Genomic DNA, 24,761 nt, shown 5'->3' with positions numbered 1-24,761 from the left:
CTTCTGTACAGCTAGAGAAACAATCAACAAAGTAAAAAAATAACCTACAGAATGGGAGAAGATCTTTGCACACTACATAGGAGATAGAGGGCTGATCTCCAGAATATACAAAGATCTCCAGAGAAACCAAAACACCAGACAGGCAAACTGCTCAAGAAATGGGCACGGGAAATGGGCAGACATTTCACAAAAGAACAAACCCAAATGGCAAACAAGCATATGAAAAAATGCTCAAGTTCCCTGGCAATAAGGGAAATCCAAATGAAGACAACAATGAGGTACCACCTAACTCCAGTAAGGATGGCACACATACATAATACCACCAACACTTGCTGGCGAGGATGTGGGGAAAAGGGAACCGTTCTCCACTGCTGGTGGGACTGCAGACTTGTACAGCCTCTATGGGAATCAGTTTGGCAAATACTCAAACAACTGAAAATCAGCATACCATATGATCCAGCAATAGCACTCCTAGGGATATATCCAAAACATCTCCTACACAAGAAACCAACATGCAAGCCTATGTTCATAGCAGCACAATCTACAATCGCAAAAACCTGGAAGCAACCAAAATGCCCATCAATAGAAGACTGGATAAGAAAGCTATGGTTCATCTACTCTATGGAATAGTACTTAGCTATTAAAAAAAATGAAATGCAGTTCTTTGTGGTCAAATGGGCCCGACTGGAATCCATCATGCTAAGAGAAATGAATCAATCCCAAAAGGTTAAATACCACATGTTTGCCTTAATCTGAGATGAAAAGATGACAACTTGGAAGATAGTACCTGTATATTGTAATATTAGTGCAATCTCTAACAACCTGTATCCAATGCAATAAGATCATTTGATTTTACATCCAAAGTGCAAACATTCACTCTGATCTCTGAATTTCTGTGCCCAATTGCCTGCTTACTAATCTCCACCTGTCTGACTAGCCATCTCATGTTAATTTGCAACTGTAAACTCAAAATCTCAACCCCATCATTAAATCTGTTCTTCCTCTCTTCTTGCCAACTCAATAAACTGGAACATCATAGCTGCGTATCTATTGCTCAAGCCAGTTTATACATCATCCTTGCTGTTTTCCCCTTTATCATTTTACCCCTACTTAAACCAGTAACAGCAAATCATTCTCCCTTCAATGGATTTTTCATGTTTGTATTAGGCAGCATAACAACTCCCAAAGATTTTCAGGTCTTAATCCTCCCGAACCTAAGAGTAATGTTATTGACAGATGGATACTAAATTATCAATCAGTTAACACTAAGTTGAAGATTTTCCTGGATTGCCCATGGGGGCCCAGTCTAATCACAAACATACTTAAAGCAGAAGAGGCAAAACATGCAGTTTAGTGGAAAATGTGGAACAGACAAAAGACACACAAGAATATAACATTGCTGATTTTGAAAATGAACAGGGAGAGTCCTGAAGTAAGTAAAACAGACACCCTAAATGGACAAAGAGAGTAAATGGTATCATGTTCCCTCTTGTTTCACAGCAGTATTTTATGTATTACCCCTCTCTATCTAGAAAATTCTCCCCACCTCTTTTCCTCCTCCACCTCTTTAGTCAAAGCTACACAGCTATCAGATTGCATATAAACATATTTGTATTTGCCTAATAGTGGGTTAGATTCCTGCCTCATCATAATTTTATATATTATTCTATAATTATCCATTATACCACCTGTTAATAATTGCTTCCCTAATTAGTTTAAGTGGCAGATAATATGAAGTCCAGTAATACACCTGCATTTCTTAAAAAAATCATCATTACAAGTGTCATTCATAGTACCTGGGGTGGAGTGAAGTGCACAGATGTTATCACTGAATGGGGAGAATACTAAATAAATGATTGAAAGATAGGTGCATGTTAGGTACATGGAATTAAAGCTCTGCTAACTTAGAATTGCTCCGGTTTAGGGAATATTTTGAAGTGGCCATACCTCCTTTCGGATGGTCTTTTCTATTCACATCTACAAATGTGAAAAAAAAATTTCACAAGGTGTTTTTCAAAGTAGACTTGCCCTCATTGCAGTCAGTAGATGAAAAAAAGCCAGCATCTATTAGTTTATCACCTGTTCTATGTTCATTTTTCTATTCTTCCATTTTCACAATCACATACAGACACTCATCACATCAAAATTCCTTGAAGACTGAAATAGATTGCAATCACAGATAAAGCTGCAGTTCCTTCCATGTGTGACTGACACCTATTTGAATCAGACTTTCCAAAGAATGACCTAAAATACATGACTCTCTAAACATGACTATTTTCTGATGTTCTTGGAAGCCACAGCAGTTCTTTTAGACACTTCTCCCTGCCTTTAAGTTGGCTAGTATGAAATATTGCTCCCCTAAAGATGACAAAATTGCACATAAACAGGAATTAAAATATTATCAGAGAAAATATCATATCAATGTACATTCTCATAATCAAATATAACATCTACAATTAGAATGTAGCAAAGAGAATTCTGTAATTCCAAATTTTGCATGTGTTTTCTGATTTGTTTAGGTCAGATTTATAGATATAAATTAATACAATCAAGTAATCTTTCATATAAAAAATTACACATATATACCATATCCAAATCAGACACCTTCTCATTGATATTTGAGAAAAAGAAAAAATAAAGATTAAAGTGAAACAGCTCTAAAATACTCATCCGGAAGCTTCTACTTTATGATTTATTTATGTATTTCCTTTATTATTTGCCTTGTTCATCTTAGTGTTTATTAAACTTATTTCTTTGAATGACATTTATATATTGGACATCATGTTAGTCATTTGAGTAATAGCTGCAACCAAACATAGCCACTGCCTTCTTGAACAGGACAGATTATGATGTGTAAGTAGTGCAGGAATAGGGGGAAGCTAGTTTGGGGCATGGAGAACAAACTTTCTAAAAACTTTTGGAGGTATGAAAGAGCAAGACATGGTGCTAAAAGGTCAAAGTATCCAGTAACAAAAGATGAAGTAACTCCCATTTTATCAAACAAGATTGTGCAACACAGGTGTTTTGGGGTGAACTAAGATGCTTCTAGGAATAACCTGGAACACTCCTAAGGAACTGTAAGTTTGGGATGACTGTTCTGTTAGTGTTAGATTGCTCCATAGGCATGCTGTTAGCTAAGATTGGAAAATAGAAATATATGAATGTGGAAGCAGACTAGAATAAATGGATTTGAGAGGCTCAGAAAACATCATCCTTAGGAGATAGAAGATAAAAAGATGGCATCTCCACAGAGAGCACAGTTTAAGGCGAGGAAAATCAGACAATGTAAATGGGAGTTATACAGTTTGTTGTTAACTAATTCAGACATTGGTATATTCTCCCAGGAAAACACATGTAGCAGAAACAAAGGTTTTCATGGCGTTGCATGGTTTAAAGCAGTGATTTGTGCAGAACAAGTTAGCCAAGTATTTCCAAGGTTTAACCAGAATAATTTCACAAGGTGCTTATCTAAAAGGTTGACTAACACCAGAAATTTACAAGTAGATTTCCCTATCCTGCCACATGTTGAAAAGAAACAACATTCAGTTACTTGGCTGATGTATCTACTTTCCCTTTTTGTCTCCTAAGGTGCAGAGCCCAGGCCAGTGAAGTTGTCTAGACCTGTGTTGATATAGCAGGGAATAGATTGAGAAAATGGAGAGCGAAATGGCCAAATATAGGGTCTGATGGATAGTTTCAGGCAGCGATCATGCAGTTCAGTCCTGAGAGATGGTTTGCATCCCTCAGGGAGTTTGGGCAGCACCTAGCACACAAGAACCTGGAATGCACAGTCACGAGCCTTACTCCTGCTATTTATTTCTGGACATGGTCCAGGAAACCTCTCCAAACCCTTATAACGTGGACTGGGGACTGTAGGGCAGAGCAGAGCACATAATCGGTTGGAGCCACGGATCTGGCTAGCTCTATCATTTTCAGATAGATCATGGGCCGGTTCCTGGTTGAGTGGCCATCCGGGAGCACGTGTGTATGAATGTGGAAGTGGTACATGCAGAGCTCCAGACCACAGCCACCAGGGCTGCTGGAGCTTGCAGTGGGCTTGAGGAAAAATGGACCAGGATCCCCGCTCAGCCATGGTAGTTTAGAAGCTGGGGTATTTTCTTTTAAACTCTTTCTTCGTGAGGAAACTGGTTAAAGCAAATTCTATTCAGATTTAGAAGATTACAAATATTTTTGTTATAATAAACCTTGAAACCTGGCCTAAACTGCTCTTGAAAGATTTAATTTTTTGCTGCAAATACCACCACTAAGGTTGCTACTTCTAAAAGTTTTAAAGTCCCTGCTTCAAAGGCACATACATTATAAGAAAGAAAAATTTGATGGGCCCAGCACAATAGCCTAGAGACTAAATCCTTGCCTTCTCGCCCAGGATCCCATATGGATGCCAATTCATGTCCCAACTGCTACACTTCCCATGCAGCTCCTTGCTTGTGTCCTATGACAAAAGTAGAGGATGGCCCAAAGTCTTGGGACTCTGTACCCATAAGGGAGACTTGGAAGAAGCTCCTGGCCCCTGGGTTTGCATCAGCTCAGCTCCAGATACTGCTTATGGAGTGAACCAGCAGATTGAAGATCTTTATCTGTATGTCTGCTTTTCCAATAAAAATTAGTAATAAAAATTTGAGAAAATGTTAATAAGACTTATTTCAGATAACAGTAATCTGATTCCTTAATGTATACTCAGGTTATATTCACAGTGTTGATTTAGTGTGATCATTCTCTCTCTGTCTCAGTATATCTTGAAATTCATTTATCTTCTCACTCAAACTTTATATTATAAAGTAATATACATATATATATATATATATATTTTCCAACGCAATACTGTTATAAAGATGAGAACTGAGAACAAGGCACCCTCACATTCAATCATACAATGTAAAGTAGCTTCTATTTCATACTCATGGCAATGATAAGGAAATTAAGCATAATATTCATCTAATATTCACAGTTTAAGATGCTTGTTTTGATTTTTTTTCTAAAAAACTATTTGAAAGATGCAGTTACAAAGGAGAGGCAGAAAGAAAGAAAGAGAGAGGAAGATCGTCCATTCACTGGTTCATTCCCCAACTGACCACAAAAGCCCAGAGCTTCTTCTAGGACTATTGTGTGTAGGCAAAGACTGTAATACTTGGGCCTCATTCTTCTGCTTTCTAAAGTGCTTAATCAGGGAGCTGGATGGGAAATGGAGCAACTAGGTCTTGAACCTGCACCTAAATGAAATTCTAACACCCAAGAGATGGCTTTCCCTGCTATACCACAACACCAAACCCATGTTCTATCCTTTTTATGCTACAAAAGGAGTTCTAGGTGAGCAAGAATGAATTAAAACACTAATTTAAAGGCTGGTTTAGGTTTCCAGGATACTAAAGATAGTGGTGTTGACTAAGCTGCTGGCACAGAGGAAAAGATAGTGGATTTCAAATGGACTAAGGAGATACCTATCACAGGCTGTGATGTTGATCTTACAGGACGTGTGAGGGATTGAGTTTGCAGGTGGAGAAATGAGTCCTTTACTTAGGATACAGAGGGCAAATGCTACCGGGATGGGATGTAACATACATAGTTACTGGGGATGGACAGAAGGCACTAATATTGGGAGCAATTGGAGTTGTAATTTTACTAACAGTAGAGAAAGTATAATCAGATGTTCTTGATGATTTCACCAATATTTTCCCAAATTAATTTAGAGTTTAAAAAATATTAATACTGACATTTTCAATTGATTTTTACAAAGAAATATCATGTGTTGGTCCACAATACATATTTTTAAAGCAAAATCACTACCTAAGTTACATCAGCAATTTAGATGAATCAAATTTACTTTTTGAGAACATCATGTAACATTATACTTCTATTTTGGTTGACTAAACAATGAAGTCCCTAAGAAGTTGATATGAATTTGTAAAAGAGAAACCAAATGAAGTAGTTTTATTGTAATAAACAAAGGATTCTAATAGGAAAGATAACCACCTCGCAAAAGCTTTTACTTGAAACTGGTCTATATCCCTTGATAAACATATTTTTAAAATCCTCACTTATGTTTTAATATAGAGCAAAGACAAGTCTTTGGATTTATGATTTGCAATGAGTAAACCTTTAATTTTTATTAGTGTCTTTTCATAAGATTTTATTATTTTTAGATTTTTTTTATTGGAAAGACAGATATGCAGAGAGAAGGGAATAAAGAAAGATCTTTTATCCACTGATTTCACTCCCCAAATGGCTGCAGTGGCTGGAGTTGAGCCGGACTGAAGCCAGGAGCCAGAAGCCTCTTCCAGGTCTTCCATGTGGCTGCAGTGTCCCAAGGTTTTGGGCCATCATCAACTACTTCCCAGAACACTAGCAAGGAGCTGGATGGGAAGTAGAGCATCTGAGATACGAATCAGTGCCCAAATGGAATCTCAGTGGATGCAGGGCAAGTATTTAGCCACTATGGAATATAGTGCCAGGCTCTAAGTTTACTATAGAGACCACTTATATGCTGTCAGTCATTTAAGTCTTTATGAAACAAAATATTTGATTCATCATTTTAATTATATTACAAGCTGCAAAGCATAAATAAATGACATTTGGGAATTCTTCAGTAATTTTCACAAAACTGGCTATGCAGATTAAAAGAAATTACAAGTAATAAGATTCATATGCACAGTGACTTTAATGATGGACAACAACTTACATATGCTGTCACCCTTTACATAGGCTATCTGCTTTTGGATATTCGCTTCACAAAATGTAATGTCACCAACAGATAGCGGAAGGATTGCCAACATGAGAGGATTAACTGTTCTATTTAGGAAGTCCAGCTGGCTAATGAGAATCACTTTGGTCGGTTGTCAGATTCAGCCCAGCATATTTAATTTTTCTTCTCTGGAAAATATAGGTTTCATGGATTTTACACACATAATCCCGGTGAAATAGGTTTGAAACAAAGTTGAATAATTCAGAACCCCTGTTTATCTCTATCAACGTACATAACTACAAAGAAAATGTAATCATACTTTTGCAGTGAGGCTGCATTTATGAAAGCTTACTGGACACAAGCTAGATTATTTGTCCCTAATGTAATTCAGGAGGAATTACATAAAATTGTGAATGTGGCTATAGTGTCTCTCCCTCACTCTTTGCCTCAGCACAAGTTTATTAAGCTCTACTTTGTTCTCAGCAGTAATAAACTTGACCTCTTTTACCATGTAATTTGTGATGGAATAGACGATTTGGCCCTTTGTTTCTGACATTAGTTCCATTTGGGAGGCTATCAAGGCCATATAATCAAACTATACTCTGGCAACTGGAGTTTAAAATTGAACAGTACCATTTTGTATCTAATTTCAAAGATGGTTTTCAGTCAAATTCAAGTTATAATGGTACTTGATCTCGATTATGCTTTAATGATACTAAAGGTGGATTTATAGATTCAAGAATTACTAAAAGCAAAAGATAGTCCAGAGGGTAGAGTAATGGAAAATAAGACGGGATTTCCAGGTTAAAAGTTGGAAAGGCTAAATAGAAAAATGAGATAAATGCTATCAAAGCTACAAATAATAGTTGTTTTAAAATTCCTTCAACATATCAGCAAAAATGTAAAGGAAAATACATGCATGTTTTCACAGTAGAGAGAGAAGTGTCCATATTTGCTTCTAATATTTCAATTATATTCAATATGAACTGACTGGCACTGGTAATGTGGTACAGAGAGTTAAGCCACTGTATGAGGTGGTAAAGCACCTGGGATTGAGTCACTCATCAGCTTCCAATACAGCTTCCTGTTAATATCCAAACTGGAATAGAGCAAATGATGGCCGAAGTACTTGGGTCTGTGACACATGGGACATTAGGATGGAGTCTTGGCTGTTGGTCAAGACAGCATTTATACGTATTTGGAGGAGTGAGTGTATACATCTGTGTCAAAACTAAAGTCACCAAGTAGAACTTTCCCTTTAAACTCTTATTTTACTAAAATTAATGAACTATGAACTTGGAAATGGACATTATCAACCTTGCAAAACCTGGAGTCATTAGAGTGGCACAATGGATAAGGTGTCATTATTGATAATGTATCTAAGAAGGCAGGGAAATATGATCCAGTACCAGGGACATTGCCACCTACTCAGGAGACCAGAGTGGAGTTCCTGGCTCCTGGCTTCAACCTGGCCTGGAACTGCCGCTGTGCCACTGAGGGAGTGAACAGCAGAGGAACAATTTGTTTTTTTCTTTCTCTTTCTCCTCCAACCCCTCTCTGTTGCTCTACCTTCAAAAAAATTTCCATAAACTGCTTAAAAATAATCTTTTCTTCTATGTTTCTCTTAAATGTGGTAGTCTCTGACTCACGTGGTATTAACTCTAAGTCCTTGAGAAAATTGGCTTCTTCAGGCCTCAGGTTCAAAATTACAAAGTAGGTGATAGGGGATAAAATGGAATCATGATTATAAAGTGCTGCCTGTTTGACATTTTGCTAATATCTAGTAAATTATTAATGGCAGTGTTTTTAAAATTACTTATTTTTTATTATTTATAATACAATTCCATAGGCTCTGGGATTTCCCTACAAACCTCCCCGAATCCTCCCCCATTTCCCCTGTATTAGCACAATAGTGTAGTCCTTCATAAACAATCGTAAGTCCATCATTCTGCTATTTAAATGTGTCCTGACACTGTACATATGAACAATGGCAGAATCCAACATACTATTGTCATGATGATATTTAAGTTTCATTGATGGCAATTTTTTTGTTTTAATTGTTGAAAGTGCATGGTACAGTAGCCTAGCAGCTAAAGTCCTTGCTTTGCAGGTGCCAGGATCCCATATGGTCGCTGGTTCTAATCCCGGTGGCCCTGCTTCCCATCCAGCTTTCAGCTTTCCCTGGAAAACAACTGAGGACAACCCAAAGCCTTAGGACCCTGCTCCCACGTGGGAGACCTGGAAGGAGCTCCAGGGTCCTGGCTTCAAATGGGCTAAGCTCTGGCTGTTGTGGCCACTTGGTGAGCGAATCAGCAGACAGAAGATCTTCCTCCCTGTCTCTCTCCTCCTCTCTGTATTTCTGACTTTCCAATAAAAATAAATCAATCTTTTTCAAATTTGTTGAAAGTATCTTTTTTATCAGCACATTGTGACTTGACTAGAAATCCAGGCAAGTTAGGTGCCGTGTGTTATATAGCTTTGTCACTGTAATATGTAGCATAGTTATCTAGTTATTGTAAAATGTTCAAAGGAATTATTTTACAACAAAACTATAAAAACCACATCATGCATCACACTGCAACATCCCTACCAGTGCCAGTTGATCTTCTAGAGTGACATAACTTTTAAGATCTGGCTAAAATAGCCACTCCCCACCACAAAACTTCCTATGTCATAGAATCTATCTACCCAATGCAGTGTAAGCAAATAAATGTCCCAGCACTGCGGTTTAGTTGCATTTTACTATGTTCTACACTACTCCAAACATGAGAACAAAATTATCTGTTCAAAATAAACATTTGTTTCTCCTGTGTGTAGAGAATTCTTGTATGTAGATAATTCTTAGCTGGTATTATTTTACCAATTTTAGTTAATGATCCACTCAGTTGAGCATTTACAAATGTTAATTACTATAATATTTCTAGAAATACTAAAGACACAAATAAGATATATAAGTTGTAATGAGAATGTTAGTTTTCACCAGTAGTATATAAATTATCTTAATTTGCTGGAAATAAGAGAATTTATAAAAAAAATTATACTTAACTGTATCAGTTAAATGTGCCTCCTACCATCAAATTGTGGGGAAACATTTCACAACTTTTTCGTTCCTACTTGGGGTTTATCTCTAGTTTCCTTTTGGTTTCAATATACGTTACAGGCTGGTTCTAAATCATGGTCAATCATCTGTTTGGTTAGATAGATCTCTGCTGTTCTCTGGCTTTGTTCCCTTCGTGATTTATTGAAGGCTGGTATGTGATGTTATTTGTCACCATTATCAGGAATTCCAGTACCATGCCCAGAGCATATAAAAATGATCGCCTCTATCTATAGATCACTCAGTATTGTCTTAAATTTGCAATAGTGTTTTGTTGCATTAGGCAAGCAGATGTGGTTAAATCATCCACAGCTCAATAAAGATCAGATGAAACCTAGGATTGTCAAAGGAAAGCTACAACATAACAGCCATCATGATAATACTGGCCTTGGGAGGGTGAGATACCTTGCCCTTGAATGTGGTATTCAAGCCTTGCCACCTGAATTCTTTTGTTCAATATAAATGGAAATAAAATTCCCTCATATACCACCTCTTATGACAGGGCAAGTTTCCCATCTTTCCTGAAGATCACATACGCATCTGTACGTGGACTTCCAGCCTGCCAAATCTGATGTATGCTAGGTCCTTTTTTTTTTTTTTTGCTATTATTCTAATTTAACTTTGAAGAAGTAAAATAGGCTTTTCTTTACTTTTTTTGGGAAAAATTTGTGTTAAACTCTGAAGTAAACATTACCTATTTAGATGCATGCCTTAATTTTTCTGTTATTTTAAAAAATAAGTACAATTAAACAGATTTCCAATAAAATTATTATCTAAAAATAGCAAATAACGCATTGGTAGATAGTGACTGTTTGAAGACTCTTCAAAGTGAGTGATATTTGTTTAGACAAATTCTCTTTCTCCACACAGATATAAAATCTCCAAAATGTCTATGGAAAATTAATTTAAAAGATGAGTATTTTGGTGCTAAAATGTGTTTTTTAAAATCCAGGCACATCTTTTTTATAATGTACATTTTCATGAACTCTTTGAGACTTTTATTTATTTTAAAGCATTTCATAATAATTGCATAACTGTCTTCTCATGCAGGCAACATCTTAAAAGTAATAAATATAAGGTAAAGAAATAAAATTGATATCTTGTGATTTCATTGTTGCTGGCTTTAGCCCATTTTTACACTCCTGTGGAACTGTGGCCTTCCTTGTTTTTTACTTGTTGAATATTACAGTTGGTGTTGAATTAAGCCTGGGATTACAAAGTAATTGATTATATGATTTTGCAGAAATTAAAGAGAAAACAACAAATGCAAGGAGGAGAACTGAGACAGGAAATGAGTGAGACAGGAAGGGAATGAAGGAAATATAGTAATCAGAATTGTTATCTTTGTAATAATACAAATTTGGAAAAAATGTTATCACAGGGATTTTACATCCCTAATGTTTGTCAAAGTTTTGGGTAGAATACCCTATAAGTCAGCATTTATTACATAAATGAATAAAGTTATGCTTACCTGGTCAAAGTCATTTAAATCAAAAGCATATTTATATTGTTCATGGCAAATTAAAATTATTACATATATTCAATATAAAATGTGTGAGTTACTCCACGTTAGTATCCTATTTTAGCTAGTTAAGCTTGAAAAATGTGCCTGTAACAGTAAGGCACTTTTCTTTAATAACTTTTAGAAAGAAATATTTCCTTCTTCCTCATTATTATCTTATCATTAAACATATTTCATGATTATCCTGATTACTGAAGCCACTTGCAACCTTAAAACCCTTACTGCCAGTCCTAACCTAAGAAGTGGACCATTGCCTCCAGCCAATGCTACAATCAACAGCATGAACTAAACACACACAAAAATGGAACTCTCAGGGTAAAGCCTCATTGGGATGGGAAGGCTGCAGATCTCTTTTGCTTTTGGATCAGATTTTAAAGCCTGTGTCTGTCAGGTCTGCTGATACCACAGTTGGAGTGAGAATGTACTGCTAAAGCAATTCCTGCAATGCAACCTCTCATTCCATGAGGATGGGTCATGGTCATGAATCCTGGAGTTCCAGACATGATTTTCTAATCCTCTGCTTCAGATTGTTTACAATATGACATCCACTTTTCTTGTGTATTTCCCTTTGCCATTTTTGCTTTGCTCTTACTAAATGAGCTTGACCGTACTGTAGCAAAGGAGAACCAAGAGAGGTTGGATTTGTCCATGCATGAGGAGTCAGAACTTGCAAGGTGCTGGGGGTTAGCCAAAAGGATGGTTAAGGATATTTCCAAATTATATATTTTAACACCTTTTTCACCTCATGTATTCCCTCTTCTGGAAGGTTTAGTTTATCCCATTAATTTATTTTATTTTATATTTTATTGTATTATTTTTCCTCTTCTATTTTATTTTTACTTTTAGGTAAAATTCCTAGGCTCTGGGATTTCCCGTATGCACTTCCCATATTCCCTCCCCCCAACTTATTTCCCCCATATTATTGCAGTAGTGTAGACCTTCAGAAGCAGACATAACTCCATCATTCTGTTGTTTGTGTCCTGACATTGCTGGTCCAGCATCCTACTGTCAACATATACCCAACATCTTTGATTTGGAAGTAGAGATGCCTACTGCATTGTATCTTCACAACTGGATATGATAGTCTCTATTGCACAGATACTATACATTCCTTTAAATGAGAAGCCATAAAACAAAATCTACCACAGGAATAATGACAAATCAAAAAGATTTACACAACCAATCACTTAAGTTTACATGCTACTGAATAACCAATGTGTGAAGAAATGAAAGAGAAAACACAAAAGCTTCTTGGATAAAATGATGCTATTGCGTGATCTATGAATCAATGAAGAATTACTAAGAGAAAAACTATTTTAAAATTATTTGTAGACTCTAGAATTACTGTTTTTAATAATATCTTACTTGCCATCTTCTGGATTTTGAGCCAGCACTGTCACGTGAGCTGCAGGGACTGCAGGTTGCAGCAGAGCTTACTGCACCTCAACACTGCACACAGGAATGTAGGCTTCAACATAACAAAATTAATTTTTCATCAGTCTCTAAATATTACAAAAATGTTATAATTATTTTTGTGCTTTTTCTTCTCTGTTAAAAACTTGCCTTAGTTGGACTGTAAGTTGTATGATCTATCTCCACACTCAGTATCCAGAGAAAAACAGCAGGATGTCATCAACACAAGCAGAAGCAAAATTAACATAACCAGGACTTCTCTGCTGAGCTTGACAAAGACATTTCACTAGACTTTGTGAAAGCTACATATCAACAACAGAATTTCATTGTTTTGAGCTAAACATTTGCATTTCCAAAAAATATGCTTGTTGGAGGTTTTATCTCCAATGTGAAGGTCTCTGTGCATAGGCAGATTTGGAAATAATTATGCTTAGATGAGGTCATGATAAAATTAGTGTTCTTGCAGGCCCAGTATAATGGCTCAGTGGCTAAATCATCACCCTTCAAGCACCAAGATCCCATACGGGTGACTGTTTGTGACCTGGATGCTTTACTTCCCCTCCAGCTCCCTGTTTGTGGCCTGGAAAAACAGTAGAAGGCCCAAAGCCTTGGGATGCTGCATCCACATGGGAGACCCAGAAGACACTCTTTGCCCTTTGCTTCAAATCAAATCAGTTCTGGCCATGTGGCCATCTGGGGAGTGAACTAACAGATAGAAGATCTCTGTCTCTCCCCATTCTCAGTAAATCTATCTTTACAACAAAAATGAATAAACTTCTCTCTTTCTTTTTAAAGATTAGTGTGCTTATAAGATGGGGAAGAAAGAGTAGAGTGGTCTCTCTGAAAATCATTTAAAGACTCAGAAAGAAGGCAGCAGCCTACAAGTCAGGACCAGGCACCAAATACTCTGGGCAACTTGACCTTGGATTTTCCATCTGAATGAATATTCAGAACTCAATATTTTTTGTTGAAGTCAGTTAGTACGACATTTTGTCACAATAGCCCATGCTGACTGAGCTATATCATGAATATAGTTGTGTGTATATGTATAATATATTGCATATATAATACATATATTAAATATCTTCCATCCATTGGTTCACTTCTCAAATGGTTCCAAGAGCCGGAGCTGAGCTGATCTGAAGCCAGTAGAAAGGAGTCCACTCTAGGCCTCCCATATTGAATCCTTGCACTTTCAAGGTGAGGATTAGCCAATTGAGCATAATTCCAAGCCTTAAATATATACATATCCCAGTGTACTAGGTCTTAGGCATTATCATAGGCCCAAAACAATGATCTACAAAAATTCTGATCATTGTTGAGTTTGCATTCCAGTCTGTGTGTAAAGTTCAGGGGAAGTAGTAATTCCCAAAACAAACTTATGTAGAGAGAATATATTGTATTACAATAAATATTGATGAAAACAATAAAATAGGAATGACACTGACAAACTTGAGTGGAAGGGATGATGTTTGGATACAAATGGCCAAGAAAGGTGTTACGAAGAAGGTAACAACTGAGCAGACTTGAAGCAAATGAGGGAAAAACCCATAGTCTATATGGAAGAGGAGATCCAGCTGAAGAAACAACATATACAGATGCTAAGGCATAGTGGGTTTTGTTGAGGGGGTCCATGAACATGATCTCTGCACTCATGTTTGTCAGCCTCCTTGCAGTTATCTGTGCAGTTGAAAGACTATTAGAATGGATAGAACAGGAAGGACAGGAAGTGGTGGTTATAGAGGATTAGCTTGATTGAGATGAAAACTAATAATCCTTTGTTGATAATTATTGTGGTGAGTGTTTTGAGCCAAAGTGCAAGCATACAGTGAGCACCCCTTTTGGAATGCTTATTTACCTAGGTTTACTCCTGACTAGGCTGGCTCTCTGTTGCAAAGACATAGGCAGTTCTAACTTGTTTCCCCAGACTAATTGGGACTGATATGAGCAACCTATTTTGATCATTTTAATTCTCAGACCAGATCTCTAAATCTGTTTCAGATGCTTCTGTTTCCCAAATTTTATTAAATATTCTTGTCCAGGATAGAGAAACATGCTTTTCCTCAGCTCAAAGTTATCTGAGTATTCCTTTATTCTCCAGAAAAGACTGGCTGCTACTCACATTTTTCTATGTGTACTTCAGCTATTGTGAAATCTCTTCCGTTGAAGTGTAATAGGAATGGGTGATTCTCAGCTTTCTATTGTACAATATATCTTTATTCCAAATGAAAAGCTCTTGGCAATTGGCTAAGCCAGTCTTCAGGAGAGAATTCTGATCCTACCTGCTGGTTTTGCTGAAACTCTTAACCCTTCACAATATGATTTTAACCACATCTCCTTGAGCAACAATTTTATTCCTGAAGGAAATGAGCAATCTTTAGCCTTGACCTTTTAAGTGAAATCACCAATCAGACTTGTGTCACCTTCAGCCCTGGCTGTGACTTGGCTGCCTGCCGAAATTTTAGTGACTTCTAGAGCTGCTCATTTGTCTCCTTCACCTCCCTCACCCCAAGGCTGTTATTCGGTCCTGGCTGTTCTTTTAGGTGACACTCATCCAGCCAGGTTCAGCATACAGTATGCTGTGAAATCACCAAGGTAGTGCTTTGCATAACTAGCAGCAGAGATATTGAGGAGTTTAAGCGATCTGCTTATGGCTGCAATACTAATGACTGGTAGAATCAGACCTGCAGTTCTGGGTCTGGGAAACTGAACATTTTCCTATTCGATAACAAATAAAAGGCTTCTCCTTACCTTTCTTCAAACCCACACAATAAAAAGCCAGAGAAACTGAAGGCTGAACCTAATGTCAAGAAAGACAACCCAATCAGACTGACAAACTACTGAAACAGATCCCTGATATATGACAGATATATATTAAAGTAAAAAAAAAAGGTAACATTCCATAGGAATGTTCCCAAAGGAAAACTGAAGTTTGAGTCACCTCTCCTAAATGCAGCTCATTGTCTTTATCAGTTGTAAATGGATTCAGAGATATTTCCACTTTTTAAGTTTGTTCACTAACTATATTAATTAACAATCACTTAAATTGACTAACCCATGTGAGTGTCATCATGTATAACACAAAAATCTTCAAAGAAGATGGTGGTATTCTTGTATTTTAGATGAGGAAACTTAGATTCTGAAAGTGAAATCATCTGCTAAGAGCCCAGGCATGGGCTCTCTCTCACCAAACATCCCCTGTCCAAAGCTCAAAACTGGGATCATGAATAGCAAGGAGTGTTTTTTTTTTTCCCACAAAGTACTAATTTTCAATGGCTTATCCATGAAAAGTACTCTCATACAAATGCGAATAGGAAGACGTAATAAAAATGCAATTTTCCATTTCATATAATTTATAAGAAATGACAAAGGGCCAGAGCAAACGAGCAAGCATTCTAAAATTAGAATACTACTAGAATTTTCCATTATCAAACTCTAATCAGCAATATCATTTTTATGGTGTCTAAACGATTGCAATTTTTGTTGTTTTAATGTTGCAATATTACCATTATTGGATGGTAAGTCTGTATAAAAAATTAAAAATCACTCATTTACTTATGCTTGCACAAATAAGTTCTGCTTACGGCTTCACCAGTTGTCATTTTCTTAAATTAAAAGCACTTCAAAAAGCATTCATTTTAAATAGAAGATTTTATAAAATAGATGCTAATAATGTATTTTAAATTTTCAAAACTATATTTATACAAATATAAGAAAAAACTATTATCTTTCCCAAAATTAATCAAAAAGTACAACAATGAATACAATTTAATTGATCTAATCTATAGCCTTGTTTTTAAAAATGTAAAGACTTTCAAAGTTTATGCATAATTAAAACAGTAAAGTTGCTTTGCATGCTCTATAAATTCAAATGAAAAAAAATCCTTTCTAACTTTAACAATAATTGTTCAATTTCCAGCCTGATAAGGGGCACGTACTTTAAGTGAGTGTAAAACATCAGTGCTGAAAGAAAACATTTATTGGTAGGTCACTGCATTTTATATACATACATATATATATATATATATATATATATACACACACACACACACACACACACAATTTCGAAGAACCTGACAAATAATTTGATAACATGCAAAATTATAATATTTTATGCTAAAATTTGTTAAAGTATGGAAGGCATTAGCAGATAATACATGTACTATCAAATCTTTCAAACACATCTCTGCTCAAAATGAAATTTTTATCTGCTACTACACTAAGCGATCACTACGTATTTTTTTTTAGATACTTTAATTATTTGAAAGGAAGAATACTTACAGAAAGAGGGAGAGAGAAACAGAAACAAGAGATGCTCCATCCACTGGCTCGCTTCCCAGAAGTCTCAAATGGCCAGGGCTGGGCCAGGCCAATGCCGGAATCCTTACACTACATCTGGTTCCTCCTTTTGAATGGCAGAGGCCCAAGGGCTTAGCCATCTTCCCCTGCTTTTCTTAGAGCATTAGCAGAAAACTAGACAAGAAGTGTTACTTCTGGAATTTGTATCGATGCTACTACAAGATGCAGGTAATTCAGCTGGTGGCTTAATCCACCAGCCCATTCTTTAATAATTAAATTATCTGGGACAAGGTGGGAGTGGTTGAAGAAGATATTTTTACTATTTGATTGTTTAAAAATCACCCTTTCAAACATCCATCGTCTTTATAATGAAAGACTCCATCTTCTAGTTTTTAAAATAGGCGGAAGCAGTACTTTCACATGACCTAGATACTCTACTATGCAACAGAACCTCATCTAGCTATTACCTAGCACTGGTTATCTGTTTCCTAGCCCTCTCTCCTCACTTCCTTTCCCATGCTTTAATTGGATGCAATACCACTTGTCTATTTATGCTTTTATTTCCTGCACTTTTGGGTTCTGATCTACAAAATTCTTACCATTCCAATATCCTAAAATGCTTTTCCACATTTACTACCAGTAGTTTCAAGGATCCAGGTCTTAAATTTAGGTCTCTAATATACTTTAAGTTGATTTTTGTACATGATGATGGATAGGGGTTTAGTTTCTTCTGAATGTGGAAATCAAATTTGTCCAGTACTATTGATTGAAAAGACTCTCCTTTTTCTAACACATGTTCTTGGCACATTTGTCAAAGTATGTCGTATCAATATATATGTGTGTTTATCTCTAGTGTCTATACTCTGTTAGTCTATGGGTCTTTTTTGTGCCACTCTAATGCTGTTTTAATTACTGTGACTTTTAATGTATTTTAAAGTCAGATAATAAGAAGCTTCCTGCTTTGTTATTTTTTGCTCAAAATTGTGTGGCTACTGGGGATCTTTTGTAATTTCACACAATCTTATTATTTTTCTAGTTATGTGAAAAATGGCAATCAGGTCTTGATAGCGACTGAATTTAAGGAATGGGCCAATTTGTATAGCATGGGCATTTTAATGATACTGATCATTACAATCCACCAATATTAAATGTCTTTCCATTTCTTTGTCACCCGTTAAGTTTCATCAGTGACTTACAGCTTTTCACTGTGGACATCTTTTACCCATTTGATTAAATTATTCTTAGGTATTATAATGTTTTTTTAATCTATTGCTTTCTTAGCAATAACTGAAATCATTAGTTCTCACAGCTTTTAGATGAAATGTGGCGTTTTATACATGATTGTGTCATTTGCAAAAAAAAAAAAAAAAACCCGACAAATTTCCTCATCTCCAGTCTGGACACCGTTCTGTTTTCTGTCTTCTAATTGCTCTAGCCAGTGCTATGATAAACAAAATTAACGAAAATAAGCATACTTATTTCATTCACTATTCTAGAAACACTTCAACTTTTCTTTATTCAAGAAGTATTAGCTTTTGGCTTGTTATATATTTCCATTCACTTATGCTTTTTTTTCTCTAATTTGATTACTTTTTTAAATCAGGAAGGCATGTTGAATTTGATCAAATGCCCTTTTTGCACTTATGGAGGTGACTGTGTAATTTTTCTCCTTCGCTCTATTTTCACGGTATATTAAATTCATTGATTTGTGTATATTCAACTATTTTTGTATCACTAGGATGAATCACAACTGACCATGGTGAATGATCTTTCTAATGTGCTGCTAGAATCAGTTTCTTAGTATTTTGTTGAAGAGTTTTGCAATCTATTGATCAATGACATTGGCCTGTGACCTTCATCTTTTGGCGTGTCCTGCTCTGGCCTCATATGAAAGTAATGCTGTCTTACAGAATGAATTTGTTAGAACTCCCACCTATTTTTTGGAACTAATTCAAGAAGGACTGTGTTTATTTTTCTTTAAGTGTTTGGTAGAATATAACAATGAAGTCCTGTGACTGTCTTTAATGAGATTGTCATTTTTGATCTATTTAGGTATTCTATTTCTTCATCTTTTAACCTGATATGCTACATGTATCCAAGAATTTTTCTTTTTATTCTTGGTTGTTAAATTTGTTGCCAAATAACTTTTCATTACAATCTCTACTCCCCTTTGATTTCTATGTTGTCATTTGTAATGACTCAATTTTCATTCCTGATTCTACGTATTAAATCCTGACTTAACTCTGGATAAAAGTTCCTCAGTTGATAGATTTTTTTTCATGTTTTTACTTTGTATGCAAAGTATTTGTGCTGAGTTTCTTCCTTCCTACCAATTTGCCATATTTCTGATTTTTGTTTTAGTTCATTACTTGTTTTGTTCATGTGTACAGGTGGTGATTGCTTTAAACTTTCCTGTTATTATGCTTTTTGCTCTATTCTACAGGTTTTGTATGTTGTATTGCTACTTTTACTCCTTTCAGGACATTTTTATCTCCTCTTTTTCTTCTTTATCTATTGATCAAGGGGTAAATTTTCAAGGGGTAAGTTTTTAATTTCAATGTAGTATTCATGTAGTTTTCAATGCTTTCTTTTCACTGGTTTTTAGTTAATCACTGTCAAAAATACTTGATATCCTTTATAATATTCTTAGTTTCTGAGAGTTGTTTTTTGAATTTTCCTATGATCAGTCCTGGCAAATGTCCCATATGTGCTGAGAAAAACGTGTGTCCTGTAGTTTTCAAATGAGAATATTTCTACATAGTCTTCCAGGTCCTATAGATCAAAGGTAGAATTTAACTCTGCTGATTTTCTACTAAGGTAATCTGCCCATTTCCAAAGTGTCCATTTCTTCTGCATTACACTGTAATCTATCTCCCTCGTTAGGTCTCCTGATATTTGCTTTATGTGTGTATGGGCTCCAATAGCAGGTGTACATGTATTTATAAGGGTTTTATCCTCTTGTTGTTGTGAGCACTTAATCATAAAAGATTGTCCTTATCTCTTTCTCATGATTTTGGTTTAAAATCTATTTTAACTGATAGAAAATGCCAGTTTCTCTGCTCTTGTGGATTCCATTCACATAGAATATATTTTTCCATCCTTTCACTTTCAGTCTATATGTAAAGTAGAGGCGAAATGACTTGGTATTTTCATTGTAGTTCTTTTTTCCCCCCTTTTGTCCTCTCTTATAAATTTCATTTGTGATAAAGTATTTTAAGGTGTACTTTGTTTGTTACTGACTTTCAATTTATGAACACCTGGTTAGATATTTTTCCCACTTAATTTTTTCTTCTTTTCTCTTAAAATTGTATATATTTTATTTTATTTTTTTAAAATCTATTTTATTGTATTGTTGTTGACAATCTTTACATAGTTAATTACAGTTAAAGGAAAAAGAAGAAAAAAAAAGAAAAAAAAGGTTCAGGGGGATAGGGAAGTGGGTAAGACTATTATGTCAATATTGTTTCCATCATGTATCTGAGGTAAAGGAGGATATTGAGGGAGAAGCCCCACCCGGTTTCCCGCCCACCCCAAGTCCCGGATGGGGGGCATGCTCTGAGATATTTGCTCAAGTGGTTTTAATAGTTCTCCAGTTATGAATCACTGCCAGTTTTGCTCGATGAGGTCGTCCACCGATTGATATGGTCCATCATAAAGTCTCCGTTTGCCCAGTATTTCGCTGCCAACATATAGCTGAGATGAAATTGTATATATTTTAAAATAGAATGTCTTTGAGGCTACTGTTGAGGCTACTATTCTGCTATGAATGCCTTCTATCTCATTTTTTTACTTGACATATTTCTCAGCAAAAGGATTTCTGTTTGATTTTGTGTAACAACTTTTATCTATCAAATATTTAAGATCATTGAATATATTTTTCTACATTCTCTTAAATCTTGTGGAGTTTCTACAAAACAACTATATTAAGATCTGCATCCAAACATTTGAAAATTTTAATTCCTATATGATTGGTGTCTGGCATCTTATTTTATTTTTTAGGGAAGATCATAAATCCCTAGATGGTATTGTATGGTTTTTGAGTGTTACAGACTGAATGTTACATATGTAAAGGCAGAGCTCACATAAGAAAAGGCCAATAATTTAGGTTGAATGTCAAGAGAAAAATTTAAGTGTTGTATACTAGAGATCCAATTTTTGGCATACCAGGCTCATGTGAATTCTCTCTACCAGCCAACTTGCAGGATGGGGCTTTGCTGACATCATTTAATTATCATATTGTTTTTCTGTGTAATTTCTGAAAATGTTTATTGAACGTTGCCCTATAGAAAAAATTTTTTCCCTTTCATTATATTCTTAACTTTCCCTCTGCATAAGTTCTCTGCTAGACTGCAAACCAACTTACAGTAGAAATTCACACGCTTTATCTATGAAGTCTTTGGTTTTTGTTGAAGACTAAGTTATTATTGTGAAAGGATTATTTCACATTCATTCGATTGACTGATTTCTTTGTGTGCCTTGATGTTCTTGATTCTTATTTGTGTATAACATTATGTACACACCAAGTGATTAGTTTCACTAATCTGACTTTCTGGTTATCCTACTAAAAATTATAGGTAGTTCGTTTCGTTTCTCCAGACTACTTATTTCTCAGATACTGCTGCTGGTTAAACAGCAGACAGCACCACAAGTTGCATCCCAGTTCTGCTGCTGAACTGGTTCAGTCTTCTCATACTCTCAAACTCGAGTTTGTCCTACGTTTGCAGTTGATAGGTTGTTCAGTGTGAACTGAGGAAATAACCTGGAAGGACCTAAGTGCCACAAGGCAATAATGGCAGATCACCTCCAGAGCTCTGAAACCATCAGAATATTTGGGAATTGTACAAGGACAGGCCAAAATAGCACATGAGATGCCTACATCGCATTGGAGAGTGCCAGTGCAAGCCCCATCTGCTGCATACCTTCAATCCAGATGTCCTGTAATGAACCTGAGAAAGCAGCAGCTAACAGTGCAAGTAGTTTTGTCTGTGACACCTGTGTGGGAGACCCTGATAGAGTTGAAGGATTCTGCCTTCAGTCTGCCCCAACTCAGGCCCTTGTAGATATTTGGCCGATGAACCAGCAGATGAAATCTCTCTGTCTCTCTCCCTCTCTCTACCTCTTTTTGTCTTGCCTTTCAAACAAGATAAAAACAAGAAAATAAAATATAAAAGGTAAAATAAAGTCATAGTAATGTTATTAGTACATAATAAAGCATGATTGAAAGAGAAAAAACTCATTAATCATATATATATAACTGAATACTTAAAATGAAAATGTAGATATCTTTAGATTTTATCATTGTATTCATATATAACAACGCATATGTATAAAACAGTGTTTTAAGCAGGGATTAATTAATACAGAATTTGAAAGATACAGAACCTAGAAATATGAATAATTAAAATGAGAATGAATGAGTTTTACAAAATGATGGATTTCCCAAGAGGCATTAGATACTCCAAATTTGGGCTGGCACAGTAACGTAATGAGTCAAACCACTGTCTGCAATGCTGGCATCCCATATGGGTGCTTGTTTAAGTCTTGCCTACTGTACTACCAGTGAATTGCATGCTATTATGCCTGGGAAAACACTGGAATATGGCCCACTGTGTAGGCTCCTGGCCCTGTGGGAGACCTTGATGAAGCTCCTACAGCCTAGTTTCTTTGTTGCTCAGCCTCCACTGTTGTGACCATTTGGAGAGTGAACCAGCAGACAATGCACCTCTCTCTCTCTCCTCCTCTTCCTCCTCCTCCTCTCTCTCTCTCTCTTTCTCTCTCTCTCTCTGTCTTTCAAATAAATAGTGTTAAAAATTTGATACTCCAAACCCCTGAAAGATATATGATGTCTATGAATTGAAACATACACTAATATAACAGTTATGACCAAAAGCTCAACAGTACTTTAATGTTGGTTTTGCATACTAACTTCTGTTTTTGAAGAGTTTTACAAGCAAATTTAAAAAGTACATGAAAGTTGAAAGGTCAATAATGATGATTACATGAAACGCTGACATGTTGTAGAGCTTGTCTTAAATTGGACAAGTACAACTACAATAAGGTGCTATCATTATAAAGTAACAATTTAGATGTGAGATCCTGACACAAATTGATAGCAAAAACTGGACCTGAAAGAAGGACCAAAAAGAGAGCTACAAATTAATAGATGCTTAGCATAAGGCAAAGGTGATATTCCAAATCAACAGAAAATGAAAAAGCTGCAAAAAAAAAAAATTAGTCCTACTGTGTTCTACTCAATACTAACATAAATTAAATTTAAATACAAAAGTAAACAGGATAAAATTTTAGAAGATAATATTGAAGTGTATCTTCATGAATTTGGAATAGCAAAGTTCAATACTAAAAAGAAAACTGCAAGAATTAAAGGCAGAGAAAAGCAAAAAAAAAAAAAATAGCAACCAATGAGATATATATCATAAATCCACGTAAACTTAGCAAGTTTTGTCTTCAAAATATGCCTGAAAAGAGTGCCAATACAACTCAAGAAAGATTAGATATTTTAGTCACATGACTAAAATAATTAGGTATATACATTTATGTCAGACAAAAAACCCAACCACTGCAACTGACAGAATATAAACAGCAGGTCATGAGAGGGGGAGATGTTGGTCAAAAGATATACAGTTGCAGTTGTTAGAAGAATGCCTTGAAGAAGTCTAATTAGGGTGCTGGCTATTGTCAGTAATAAGATTTTGTATCCTAGAAAGAACAGAACTACATTTTTCACTACATACACACATACACACACAGCGTTACTATTATGTGGCAAGTGTTAAAATTGTCTGCACGGCCACAAGCATTTCATAATATATTAAAACATCACATTGTATATTTTGAACATACCCCTTTTTTCCTTACCAATTAAGCTTTCATATACAACAAAAAACACAAAAGTAAGGTAAAAATATGCAAAATCCTGAATAACGTTTATGTAATACTAAGAACGTCCATGCTAAAAAAAAAAAAAGATTGTACCTTCATAGCCATAACAGAAAGACAAACAAAAATAAAAGTATGTTAACTGAATATAAATATTACAGATTGTGGAAATTTTTTGTAATTTCACATCATCAAATTATGGTGGTACAAAGAATACTCATACCAGTTGAATGAATTTCATATTTTCATAATTTTCTATTATGTAATTAAGTAAATTAACATACATGAATATCCTCTCCTAGGTAAGTACCCAGTCAATATTTTGTACATGTGCACTAGGGAATACTGCAATAAAATACCAATGCTATTTGTATCCATAAAAATATTTTAAAAAAACCAAAATGATTATAGTATACTGATATAGAGCCATGCCAGTCAAAAATTCAAATTAATGATTTTTAGCTATATCCAATAATATGGACAAACAACAAAATAGCATTTAGGGTATAAATCTGTTTACCTAACAGTTTAAACTGGGTAAAATCATATTCTATTATTCAAAGATGTATATGCAGACATAAAGCTAAAGAAAAGCCAGGGAATTATTGCCAAACTTAGAATGATGAATGAGAGGCAGTTTTAATCATTGTAGTCCATGCAAAATTTTAGGAATGCTACATTTTGTTGTATCATGTTTATGTGAGCATGCACTCCACAGTTTTGATTTCTCTGCCCTTGTCTTCTACACAGTGCACTTAAGTTTTTGCTGCTAAAATCTCTATTTTACATAACACACCCAATCTGCACTAGGTCACATGTACAGAACAGAATCA

The sequence above is a fragment of the Ochotona princeps genome, chromosome 4 (assembly GCF_030435755.1).
Source record: "Ochotona princeps isolate mOchPri1 chromosome 4, mOchPri1.hap1, whole genome shotgun sequence".
NCBI lineage: Eukaryota > Metazoa > Chordata > Mammalia > Lagomorpha > Ochotonidae > Ochotona > Ochotona princeps.
The sequence above is the reverse complement of the archived record's forward strand: the minus strand, read 5'-3'. Positions refer to the sequence as shown.